The sequence below is a fragment of the Ptychodera flava genome, unplaced genomic scaffold (genome assembly GCF_041260155.1).
Source record: "Ptychodera flava strain L36383 unplaced genomic scaffold, AS_Pfla_20210202 Scaffold_55__1_contigs__length_887147_pilon, whole genome shotgun sequence".
NCBI lineage: Eukaryota > Metazoa > Hemichordata > Enteropneusta > Ptychoderidae > Ptychodera > Ptychodera flava.
In genome coordinates, this window is record NW_027248377.1 from 557623 (window position 1) to 571211 (window position 13589).

At 37.6% G+C, this 13589-nt stretch overlaps 1 protein-coding gene across 2 annotated transcripts in view; it reads right to left on the reverse strand.

Annotated features, from left to right (window-relative positions):
* Nucleotides 1-13589, reverse strand: part of LOC139128469 (phosphatidylserine synthase 1-like) — a 324577-nt gene that overhangs the window by 30710 nt on the left and 280278 nt on the right. The window lies entirely within an intron of this gene.

The following is a 13589-nucleotide window of genomic DNA, read 5'->3' on the forward strand; positions in this document are numbered from 1 at the left end:
ATCATGTCGGTAAGCAAGAAAAGCATCTTATCGACACGATTATGATAACTTGCAATTAAATGCAAATTGTACACTTGTGTCACCATTTGCTTTATCAAATGGTCTCAAATGTTCTGCTTTCATGTTGAAATAAAGTTTCCTCATGTGACAAAAAGTGTTCTCCATAATTTAGCCTTAGGTCCACGTTCAATTTACAATTGAATTGCTGACATCGCTTGCTAAAATCCAATATCCAATAATAACCAATGAAATCTTGTTTGCGATCTCAATGTTTCATGTTTTTGAGACTCATACTACCAAAAACTTGAATTACAGAGCATTATAAACAACAAAATCTCAGCTGAAAAGAGACAACAATACTTCTTTTATTTATATCGCTTATTGTCTCCTCCATCGCCATCGGTTGCCGTTGTGGTACAATGAGTACGCAGAGAGGTCACAGTGAATGAGATAATCTTCGCCCATAATGAGCACGTTTGCATCCCGGTCGCCCTCTGGTGATTTTTTAAAATTCTTGTGCAGTCACTTTGTTCTCTTCTCTCTCTAGTCTTACTCTTCTTTCCCATTTTTTTCTCTTTCTTGCTAAGTTTATTGCATTTGACAATCTCTGCCGATCCACCGCCAGTAATTTGAGTAAAACTTAATACCTTATCCGCGGCAAGCAAAGCGCCATACTACGCACAGCCAATGTATGCTGGAACTCTCCATCACTCGTTTGCGACATTTCCAAGAGAAAAGATGGCCGTCAAGTTTGAAACATAAAAAACAAAGCCTCATGATTGTGTCGATTATAAGATTTTCCCGCTTATTTGCACGATCATCGTGCAAATAAGCGGAAAATGCTTCTTATATACATGATCATCATGTCGATTATTCATTTGTTTTTCTTATCTACATGATGATTGTGTCGGTATGTGTTGTTCTTATCAACATGATGTTCATGTCTATAAGAAGCATTTTCCACTTATCGTGCAAATAAGTGGGAAAATCTTATAATCGACATGATCATCGTGTCTATAGACAAAAAAATGTTTTACTGACACGATGATCATGTCTATAATCAGTTTTTTTATCGTATCTACACGATCATTGTGTTTTTATGGGATTTTTTACTTACCGGCACGATGATCGAGCACATAACTGAAAAATTCTCCTTATCGACATGATCATCGTGTCAATGAGTAAAAAGACACGCTTACCGACATAACCATCGTGTCGATAGGTTAGAAAAAACCACATTGTCGACACAATCATCGTGTCGGTAAAGCATTTTTTTGTCTATAGACACGATGATCGTGTCGGACCTGTTAAATGTTTCTAACTTAAAACATTTCTACATTTAATACGCCAAACAACAACCCATAGTAATGTTCGATGAATTTTATTGGTCGACAACAGCAGCAACAACAACAACAACAACAGACCAATATAAACATAACAATACAAACAACAACAACCACCAAATTTCTGGGCCCCGCCGTATATATTACCAGGAGCCTAACGCTTGAAAATGAATAAAATTCTGGTCTGAGCACGACTTTTTCGGGATGTCTCACATTTTGTGGTCTGAATTCAAAACCTGTTTTGCGTGTTGGCATATCGTAACTTTCCTTGTCAAAGCCACAGTTCCTCTATATAGGGAAAGAGGGACTGTGTCAAAGCATTTGTCTCTCTCTTCGTATCGTATGAACAAAGATAATAACTTCCGGTTGACCTTTATGTAGTGTTACGTGCAGAGAAAACGAACAAAAGGGTGAACTCAGCAGTTTACGTTTAAACAAAATTTATTACGAAAACAAAACTAATTGCTAAGTCAGGGACAGAGTACAAGCTTTAAAAGTGTACAGACTACTTATCTCAGCTGGGACGGCAAAGCTCCAGTCTCAGAGTTGTAACAGTCAGTCGGATGAATGAACAGTCCTTTGGCTTGCAGGCTTGAAGCTGCACAAAGTCCACAGTATAAATCCAGCGTTGACAGTGAAGGTCTTGAAAAGTCTTGAGAATGACTACTGCTGGAGTTTAGTAACACACAAGAGACACGATCCCAAAAGTCTGACTGGAAGCTGAGCACGTCCCTTTTATAAAGGCATATAAGAACAATCTAGAACTTTTATTGACATGCTAATTACTGTTCTAAATTATCTCCCTTACACAACTAATCAACTTTCCAGAACATTCCAAACATGACTAATTGAATTCAAGGTTGTGAGGTCATCAAGGGCAGTGACCTTGAGAATGTTCTAGACTAATTGAACTCAGGTCATGATGAGTGTGGGGGGAATGACCTACATAACACACACCCCCTCTTCAAAAAAAGAAAATTTTTCAAAGAAAAATCTTTCTTTTACAAATGTAATCTTGAAAAAGATTTAAGTACTCAAATTTTTTTACTCTAAAGTAAATTTCTTGAAAGTGAACAACAATAAACTCTAATACGAGAGAGACAGTCTGCAATTAAATTGTCTCTGCCTTTGATATGTCTAATGTCAAGATTAAACTCCTGTAACATTAAACTCCATCTTAGCAATCTCTAATGTATCTGCCTTTTGTTCATTGATAAACTCTTGATGTCACTCCGAATGCACCTTTTAAATTCCTCAATCAAAACAAGTTGTCGTAATTTGTCATAATTCTGACTGACCTTTTCCGAAGAACACCAACGATCAAACAGTTGTTCTTTTGTTCGAGCAAATTCAACATAAGTTTGATCCTTCACCCTCTCACAATCCCTAAATTTTCTGACGATAAGCTTCAGGCACCAACTCATAGCCCTTGAGAATTAATTCCTTCACAGAATCATAATTTGAAGCCTGCTCTACTGACAACTGAATGTAAATTTCTCTGGCTTTACCCACCAAAGCACTCTGCAAAAGCATAGACCAGGACTCCTTAGGCCAGTTCAGACTCTGAGCAATTTTCTCAAAATGAAGGAAATATTTATCAACATCCTTTTCTTGGAAAGGGGGAACTAACCTGAAATGCTTAGTGATGTCAAACTTGTCTGAAGGGAAGAATTTTCCTGACTGTCCAAGCTCTAAACGTTTTATTTCTAACTGCAGTCGGTGTTCTGCTAATTCTCTTTCCTTTTCTTTTTCCTCTCTTTCTTTCTCCCTTTGTCTTTCTTCCATTTGCAATTCTTTTTCTTTCATTTCCAATTCCCTCTCTTTCTGTCTTTCTTCCATTTCTAACTGCATTTGTATTTTTTCTTTTTCTAATGCCTGTCTCTCCTTTTCCATTTGTAATTCTTTTTCTTTCATTTGTAATTCTTTTTCTTTTTCTAATGCCAATTTTTTTAGCTCGAAATCTGCCTGTATTTCCAATTCTAATTTTTTGAGTTCGAAGGAAGACTCAGGCTCATAATCTTTTAAGGCAGACTCCTCAAAATGGCCAGAATTAACTAAATGTTTTGCAATCTTGAACTGTATTTCTCGCTTGCGCATAGATCTTTTGACATCTACTTTAAGGAAATTGGCCAGTGCTATGAGGTTGTCTTTTCTGAGGGAATTAAATGTGTCCTGATCAAGGTCATCCATAAATTCGTCTGGCTTGAATTCCGCCATGATTGAATTTCGCTGAGTTCACAGTGTACAGTAGTTTTGAAAAGGTAGGCAAAATGTTGTCAAACGGCTCAAATATTCGTCTCCCGGACGAGCCCCCAATTTGTTACGTGCAGAGAAAACGAACAAAAGGGTGAACTCAGCAGTTTACGTTTAAACAAAATTTATTACGAAAACAAAACTAATTGCTAAGTCAGGGACAGAGTACAAGCTTTAAAAGTGTACAGACTACTTATCTCAGCTGGGACGGCAAAGCTCCAGTCTCAGAGTTGTAACAGTCAGTCGGATGAATGAACAGTCCTTTGGCTTGCAGGCTTGAAGCTGCACAAAGTCCACAGTATAAATCCAGCGTTGACAGTGAAGGTCTTGAAAAGTCTTGAGAATGACTACTGCTGGAGTTTAGTAACACACAAGAGACACGATCCCAAAAGTCTGACTGGAAGCTGAGCACGTCCCTTTTATAAAGGCATATAAGAACAATCTAGAACTTTTATTGACATGCTAATTACTGTTCTAAAATTATCTCCCTTACACAACTAATCAACTTTCCAGAACATTCCAAACATGACTAATTGATCAAGGTTGTGAGGTCATCAAGGGCAGTGACCTTGAGAATGTTCTAGACTAATTGAACTCAGGTCATGATGAGTGTGGGGGGAATGACCTACATAACAGTAGCAGCGGCGTGACCTAGAATGACCCTTGCCGCTGGGACTCTATAAACAACAGTCAACCATCTCTCACTCTTGTGGGTACCGTTTTTTCCGCTTATAGCAAAACTACATTTCCATCATTGCGTCGGGAAACGGTAATTGCAGTCCGAATATCTTAACTTCACGAATCGCGTTCCAAAAACTTTCAGCCTTTTTGTTGTCATCGGGTCAGGTCAGGTCACGACTTGCTGCGAATCCGTAGCCTCTACCACTCGGGTAGGTTGGTCCACTCCCAGCAGAACACGTCAAGGAGTGGCAGGGCTCGTTTTCGCAGCAAGTCACGACAAGAATTTCGAGGAATCAGAAGTACATGCATTGACACGGAGGTAGTATAGTATATATGCACAGCTGCACAGCACAGACAAATACACTACCAAAGGACATTGCCATACAACCCAGCGTGGATATTTTAAGTTTCTTCTGCAGCGGTGAGTAAGTTTTCATTTGCCAGAACAACTATAAAATTAAATTAAATAAACTTCTTAGTTTTTTTATGGATTTAATCATGGATTTACTGGAGGCGCTTGGCAGTGGTATCATGTACTGGTAATATATCCGGGTACTCAATCGTCAATTTGCTAAAAATCTGCTAAATTTATATGTAAACTAGGATTTTTTTTGGAATATAAAAGACGCAACAACAAGTAGCCAGCTCTCCGCCATAGTTTTTGGTCCGCTTTCTATGTAAATTAACATGGCGGATGTGTTTGGAGTCCAAAGTACAAAGTTAACAACACGGAAGTTTATAGTGGGATCCAAGTCTGTGAATAAAGAAACCGATTTGGTGAATACGATGTACTAGTAGCATATGTGGCCCAAAATGAGACAACGTTTTATATGAGCACACCACACGACCGGTCGTACGACTCAATTTCGGTCGCGAATGTTCTGTATTAGGCGCCGTCATGACAGATTTAAACACGCATGCGTGATGAGGTAATTACCACAACGGTACGACCTATCTTTTCTACCATTGTACCATGCTACTACCACGATGCTGAAGTTAGTCTCGGTTTCGGATTCGGTTTCGAATTCAGTTTCGGATTCGGTTTCGGATTCGAGTGACTGAAAGAAATTTTGTATTTTCAGCCGATTTATTCTACTGTGGAATCCTTTATTTTCACTTGGAATTTATTTTCGTTACTTTCGCTAGACTCTTTTCAGCTATACTAAAATCCAATCAGACTAGAAGAAAGGAAAATAAGACACAAAAATCTGTTTTCAGTTAAAATAAATTCCAGTGAAAATAAAATAGTCCGCAGTACTTTCGTATGCAAAGATAAATACTTGTTGTCGAGAACAAGTTTTTACTGGATTACCTGCTGGCAAATGTAGTATATATTTTAAAGCATAAATTCTGTGCATGTTCACAATTAAAATAGTTAAAAAATAGAAATTACAGAAAACTCCAAAGCACTTTAATTCGAAGTCGAAAGGAAGTGTCGAGCAAGGAAAACGTTTACAAAAACATTTATACTTTTATTTCTTTATATGTCATCATGTGTGTCACTTGGTGTAATGCTGAAGTGTTGTATTACTTTGATGTTTTGGTTGATGTTGTTCTACATAGATTTCATTTTGAATGTACCATACTAAACTGCAGGACTAAACTATCAGTTAATATGTTGTATAAGAAAGATTGCATTGAATAGTCTAAACTGCATAATGCCCATAATTGCTCATAAGTTGTAACTTTGACTAATTTTTCAGCAGTTTTGTCTGGTGTATTCATGCACTATAGTTTCTTGCTCTTCTGCCAAAATTATTTTGTTTTTTAAACTGTATAAATTAAGATTATGTGCGCAACATTTATGTCATGAAATATATGCTACATGTGCAGTAAGGTGATCTAGTTAAAATATCTCCTTGTGCATCAGTAGTTAACATATCCTTCGAAAAAATAATAACTTAAGCTGGAAATATAAAACTATTCTCAGTTTTTCGAATCCGAAACCGAATCCGAAACCGAATCCGAAACCGAATCCGAAACTGAGTCCAACTTCAGCATCGTGCTACTACCTCCATGATTGTACAACCGGGTGTTCTTTCCGACACCAGAAGTTGGACGAATTTTAACTAATTTTTTCATTCAGGAACCTTCCACGACCAGTCGACATGTTGTGGCCTTCAGTAGCGTTGGTTTTTCCCTTTAATTTTTGCTCCACGACCGGTCGCAGGTCGTGGCTTGATTATTTTTGTTTTTGTTCCCCACGACCGGTCGCAGGTCGTGGCTTTATGCAAAGTCGATTATTATAATATTGCCGTTCTTTTCCACGACCGGTCGCAGGTCGTGGATTTTTGCAAAGTTGATTAATTTTGCCGTTCTTTTCCACGACCGGTCGCAGGTCGTTGCGTGATTATTTTTGTCCTTATTCCCCACGACCGGTCGCAGGTCGTGGCTTGCAGTAGAGTTTTTCTGTGATTTTTCTCCATGACCTGTGCTTGTCGTGACTCTTAGTTTTTGACCTTTTTGCTCCACGACCGGTCGCAGGTCGTGGCTCTTAGCAGAGTTGTGTTTTTCCCGCATCTTTCTAGCGGCTAGTAGTTTTTGACATTTTTCCCGGCATTTCTTCTCCACGACTGTATATAGCCCTGCGTACGATGCTGTGTGTTCCGCTACAGCTAACCGCCCCGCGGGGCGGTTAGCTGTAGCGGAACACACAGCATCGTACGCAGGGCTAGACTGTATACTGGTCGTAATGGATATGAAGTTAGATTATATAGTTCAATCTTCTTGTATTTCTACACGGCTTCAGCCATGCACACATCGCTAGTGTTGTGGGTGTCCCCTTAGCAATAGCGGACGTAGCGCATGCGTGAAGCCGGCAATGTTTTATGGGTCAAGGTCAGCCTACGTACGCAGTCGTTATAATCGGTCTGGTCAGAGAAAATCATTACGATTTGAAGTCGTACAATTAACAAGAAATGACCGTAGCATAATTGTTTTACATTTGATTTAACAAGAGAACAACTTTCAAAAAAACACTACACAACTTTGCGATGTGCAGATGGCCTAAAAGCATGGGTGTCCATGTACAGCTGAGTGATATTAGGAGGTTCGAACATCGCCGACAAATTCACACTTCAATATATTACTTTTCGGAGTTCATTGCTGAATGTTACGAATGAAATATTCTTTTAAACACAGTCTTACTTACCAACATCAGATTTCTTTCTAACATTTTTGTCCAGCCTTTTCATTAATTTTGTTTGCCCGACCTGATCTTTTCATTACTTTTTCGACTCGGACAATTTGCGTTATTATTGCATATTGTGTCGTGCATCAAGTCATATGACCGTACCGACATCGATAAAATACGATTCTCTCATACCCCTTTCCTTCTCAGATGGAAACCTAAGCATTCAGACATTTTGCCTATCCTAATCTGATGTCTTAGATGTAGGGACTCATCAGTTTCTTTGGTCAGGGACCCTATGTTTGATTTTGGTGAAGGGGTCACTGTGTTTTTGAAAAGTTAACTGGGTAGAGGAGGGAGTGTCTGTGTGTTTTTGAGACTGGCTCATTATCACGAAAAATGCATCATACCAACCAAGAATTCGATCATTTAGTAGCATTTTAGGGCCCTTCGGGCGCATAACTTTACTGTACCAGAGATAAATATCAAAGACGGATATTTGCAAATTCACTCTCTTTTGCAAGCGTACTGATTTATGAAATCTGCAGTTTATATACAAAGGATAATCCTCGACAGAGTTTTCTCTATGAGTCTTAGCAAGCAACACACAGGAATATTATTTCACAATTCACTGATACAAATGGAAATATGAGTATGACAAGATATTTTCGTTGTCATTGATGTACCCCAAAGGGAAACTGTTCTCTTCCCTGTGTCAATAAAATGCATTTTATCATGAGTAAAATGACAATAAACCAAAGGCAGTTTTTGCCATAGCCGTTTTTTATGGTTTCAAAGGTTGTGTCTATACATACTCATTTACAGTAAGTAGGTATGTGTCCATCCACATCAAAAAATGCAGCGCCTTCGTGGTATTTGATGTGCAGGTGTACCCAAGCAGGTGGAGATGTAAACTTGTTCAAATGTGCATTTTGTGTCAAAAATAGGCAAATGATGTAAAAAAGGCTGAATCCTGCAAATTGCTAAAACCTGTGTTCGCGCTGCCCATTCGCCACGTTCGCAAATGCGAATCGAAATCAGTAGTGGCGAAGAAAAATCGATCCTAATTCGCCACAGTGGCGAAAGTGATTTTTGTTGTAAAAATTCCGCAAAATAAACAAAAACGTGGGGTTTTTTAGTCTTTTGTTGATCTGCGCTTCTCTTTCGGCGATTCGCGAAAAAACTATATCTACTTCCGTATTGTTCTCTCCGACGTACGCAATTGCAATCGAGCCAAGTCTCGCGAGACATTTGACGTCAATTTGTATAGTGTACAGCATGCACATAATTAAACGACTATCGCGAGAGCTGAAAATGCAGGCAATCGAGCCCTTGTCATGCTAGTCTCGCGATAAATTTGACGTCATTTTGTCTAGTGTACAGCAAGCAAAGCGAACACTCGCGAGAATCGAAACTTTTGCTTCAGCAGACATACGCATTTTAATCGTGGTCACAACGTTCGGTGTTGAAATCTATGTGCATCGTGGTCTAGACGTTCCGTGTTGCGCATTCTTATCGAGGTCTTATTTTAATGGTGGTCGATTTGCATTGCGGTCCTCATGGTCTCGTATTGATGTTCATTAAAATCGCCATCCCAACGACGCATTCCGTGTTGTTGTCGATTTGCATCGCGGTCTCGACGTTCCGTGTTGTTGTTCATTAGAGAGGTTATAATCTAATTACGTGTACGTCTGAAGGCACACAGTGGCGTACGCGTATCCATGCTCAGTTATGATTTTTTTGGTTGATTTTGCAGTATTTTTTTCAGAAACATACGAAATTCGTCTAAGTTTTAAGAAACGATTAATTTCTCTACGCGAGGACTATTCAAGCTCGTTGTATCCTCGCATTAAATTTACCGATTTTCTGTAATACAGTTATTTATGTGGTTTAGGGAAATCTTTGTGACAGCTTCAGGTAAAAAGCTGAATTAGACGACAACATTTCATTTATGTCAGGAAATCATAGCACGTACGTCTTGTACAGGTGAACTCTACTGAATTTTCTGATATCAATGATGTTTGCTAATTTACAATGATACTCATACTTAACGAGATTTCCTGTCTAAATTCCCGCAAATCACAAAGAAAATCTAAAAATTACTACACGTAATTAAGACTACGTGTAGAAATGTCGTTTGATGACGTTCCGAACGTCTGTGCCACATGTACGCGACGTCTTATATGACGTGACAAAGACACTACGTGTACTGATGGAATGTAATTACGTGTCACCAAACTTCTATTTTAATCGCAGTCCGAACGTTCAGTGTTGCTGTCATGCCGTTGATTTGCATCGCGGTCCCAACCTTCCGTGTGGCAGTTCATTTTAATCGTGGTCTCAACATTGCATGTCGATTTGCATCGCGGTCCAGAATCAAGAAATTTCCAGTGTTAAAATGAAGACAATTGGATACAAGGTTGATGTGTTGATAGTTTATTCTTGTGCATGCAACCGACATTGGAGATTTAGCATTATAGAAAGCTTTGTTTTCGTAAAAATGTGTGGCTAATAAAATTTGTCTGTGGCTAATAAAAATTTGAACAATTCGCCACAGTGGCTAACAGCTTTCCAAACCCAGCGCTAACACAGAAAACTCTGTAACCACAAGCAAGACTGAGTTGAAACTTGGCATGCAGGTTTCGTTTGATAACCTGATTAGGTGCGTTCAGGTTCTGGTGAAATTTGCATGATTGTATTTTTGAGGTAATTTTGTTTTCGTTTTGGTCAAAAAATTGCCCCTCGAAGCTCTGGTCAGATTGCTTTGAAACTTGGCATGCATGTCCCTAAGAGTAACCTGAGTCAGGTTTGTTCAAATTGGGGGGGGGGGGGGGGGGGGGTATCGTTCTTAAAATTTTATAACGTTCCCCATTTTTGGTTGAAAATAGTTTCATATCTGAAATTGCTTGTCTAATTTTGTTAGACTGTATGCATGTTCAAGGGGTGACCTCAGTCAGCTTTGTTAAAATGATGGTAAAGTTTTTTAGCTCCCATAGCCATATGTATATATGGCAATGGAAGCTATTCTTATAGGCTAGGAAAATGTCTGTATGTATGTATGTATGTATGTCTGTATGTCTGTATGTCTGTATGTCTGTATCTATGTCTGTCCGTCAACATCAAAAACTCCAAAACCGCTGCACATTTCATCTTGATATTTGGTGTGTACATGGATGATGGGCTGTAGATGAGATTTTGTTCAAATGAAGTTGTCATTGCCAAAAATATGCAAATTAGTGCCAAAAAAGGCGTTTTGGTAAAAAATGTCCTTCTTCATAACCGCTGGTCAGACAGCTTTGATATTTGGTATACAGGTCCCTAGGGATAACCCAACTTGGATTTGTTCAAATTGTGATGAAATATGCAAATCTGTATTTTTAAGGAATTTTTTTGTCATTTTTGGTCAAAAATTTATTTCATCAAACCGCTTGTCTGACAGCTTTGATATTTGGTATACAGGTCCCTAGGGATAGCCCAACTTTGATTTGTTCAAATTGTGATGAAATAAGCAAATCTGTATTTTTAAGGAATTTTTTGTCATTTTTGGTCAAAAATTTATTTCATCAAAACCGCTCGTCTGACAGCTTTGATATTTGATATAGAGGTCCCTAGGGATAGCCCAACTTGGATTTGTTCAAATTGTAATGAAATAAGCCAATCTGTATTTTTAAGGAATTTTTTTGTCATTTTTGGTCAAAAATTTATTTCATCAAAACCGCTCGTCTGACAGCTTTGATATTTGGTATACAGGTCCCTAGGGATAGCCCAATTTGGATTTGTTCAAATTGTGATGAAATAAGCAAATCTGTATTTTTAAGGAATTTTTTTGTCATTTTTGGTCAAAAATTTATTTCATCAAAACCGCTCGTCTGACAGCTTTGATATTTGGTATACAGGTTCCTACAGATAAACTAAATATGATATACAGAATATATGATGAAATCTGCAATTTTGTATTTTTGGTGCATTTTTGCCATTTTTGGTCAAAAAATGTGTTTCTCAAAAACTACTTGTCTGATGCCTTTGATATTGGTATACAGGTTCCTGGGGGTTCTCTTAGTGTGATATAGTGAAATTTGATGAAATCTTCAATTTTTGTATTTTTGGGTCAGTTTTTGCCGTTTTTGGTCAAAATATTTGTTTCTCAAAAGTTACTCATGTGATAGCTTTGATATTTGGTATACATTTTTATACATAATTATGATGAAATCATCAATTTTGTATTTTTGCAGCTAATTTTGCCATTTTAGGTCAGGCCATCCTGAAATGAGCTATCAAAGATCTCAACCTTCTTCATCAATACATATGTCGCAAAACGTTGCTCTCTTCATAACACAGCAGAGCTCTGTCGACCATTGGGTCGTTTGTTAGCTCCCATAGCCATATGTATATATGTTTACAAGTTTACATTTTATTGAAAATCTCAATAGCCACTGAGCAGATTAGATGAAAAATTAGAATGTAAGTAGTTTGGGCTGACCTGAAATGATTGTGCACATCTTGGGTCAGTATCTTGGACTTGCTATTTTTCATGAATTTTTTTGTAATTTTCTCCCATTTTTGGTCAAAAAATCTTCTTCTCTGAAACCACAAGTCTGATTGATTTGAAACTTGGTATGGAAGTGCATAGGAGTGACCTTTCTCAAATCTGGGCAAATCGTGGTGAAATTTGCATATTTGCATTTTTTGGCTATTTTTTTCATTTTTGATCAAAAATTTTTTTAAACTCTGAAACCACACGTCCGATTGAGTTGAAACTTAGTGTAGAGGTTTTTACGGGTGACGTCAGTAAGATTTGATCAAATTCTGGTGAAATTTGTATAATTTTATCTTATTGGGGAATTGTTTCTATTTGTGATAAAAAAATCTTTAAGCTTGATTTTAGCTTGTTTTGATAACTATATGGGAGCGACCAGTGACATTGTCACTATTTTTTATTTGTATTCTTTAGGATTTTTTTCCTATTATTGATAAATATTATTCTATGTCTGACACGATGGCATTCAGCTTGACTGTCAGTTTGAAATTAAATTTTATTAAGGGTCATTGCAAAGGGAAATTGTCAACAGTAATTGCAGTAAGCATACCCATTGTCAAATCGTCATGTTGGTGAATTGCACTTTTGCATGTAAACATTTAAACAATTCATTAAAATTATTAATTTGGTCTATTTCAAACTGCTATAACTTATACAAGAAATTATGTGATTCTGAATGATTTTAATATTTTTGCAAATTCCACCAGTTTAATGATCTAGAAGTGAACATCATCAGACATTTCTTGATGATATCAAAATATCAAATGAAAATATATCTGTTCTAAAATGTTATCATAGTCATTAAAACAATGCACACTCTCAAGCAGTGAGTAATTTAAATGAATATATATCATTGTGTCTAGTTTTACAAGAGTTGTGTTTGGCCAAACCCTCTTCAGCATGCTTGATCACAACTATGACATACAAGTAACACTGGGGCCAATTGTATCTACACTGCCAGTTTGCTACTTCTGCACCATTTGTTTTATTCTTGTGGCAAAAACATTTTGGTCATGGAAGACTGCATAAATTTGCCACATGAGAGGCTTGTAGCTTATGACAAGCTCTCATACTGTGAACACTAAAATGAATGCCGCAGAAATGTTCTGTACCTGTTGTAATATACACTTCACTTTGCAACCAGATTTTTAGAATTCAATTGATGCCTTATTTTATTTCTGGTGGTAAAAGTTTACCATCCGAAATGAAAAAGTATTTCTATCCTGGAAATGTCATGCAGGTTATTCAATAAAAACTGAACAAATATTTCTTCAATGTAAAAACTATCAGGAACATCGTAAAAAACATCTTGATTTGTGAAAATAAGAACCCCTGAATGCCGAGAAAGCTGTAATTGCCACGCTTGAGATCATAAACTGGCTAAAAGTTGCTCAAAGTGGCTACAAGATTTTTAATTTGGTTAATCAGTTGGCTAATCATTTTGGTGACTTAGGGGGAGCCCTGAGTACGGCAGTCTATCTGTTAGTCAGATTGTCTAGAAAATATATCTCAAGTATCTTAAATAAACCTCGTATACGTTGGTTGCTTTGTAGCTCATATCTGGAATTGTAACCTAGGTAGCTGACTCCAGTGACTCGCTATTTCAACAAAAAAGTAGCATGCTAGTAGCCAAAGGTTGAGTCTT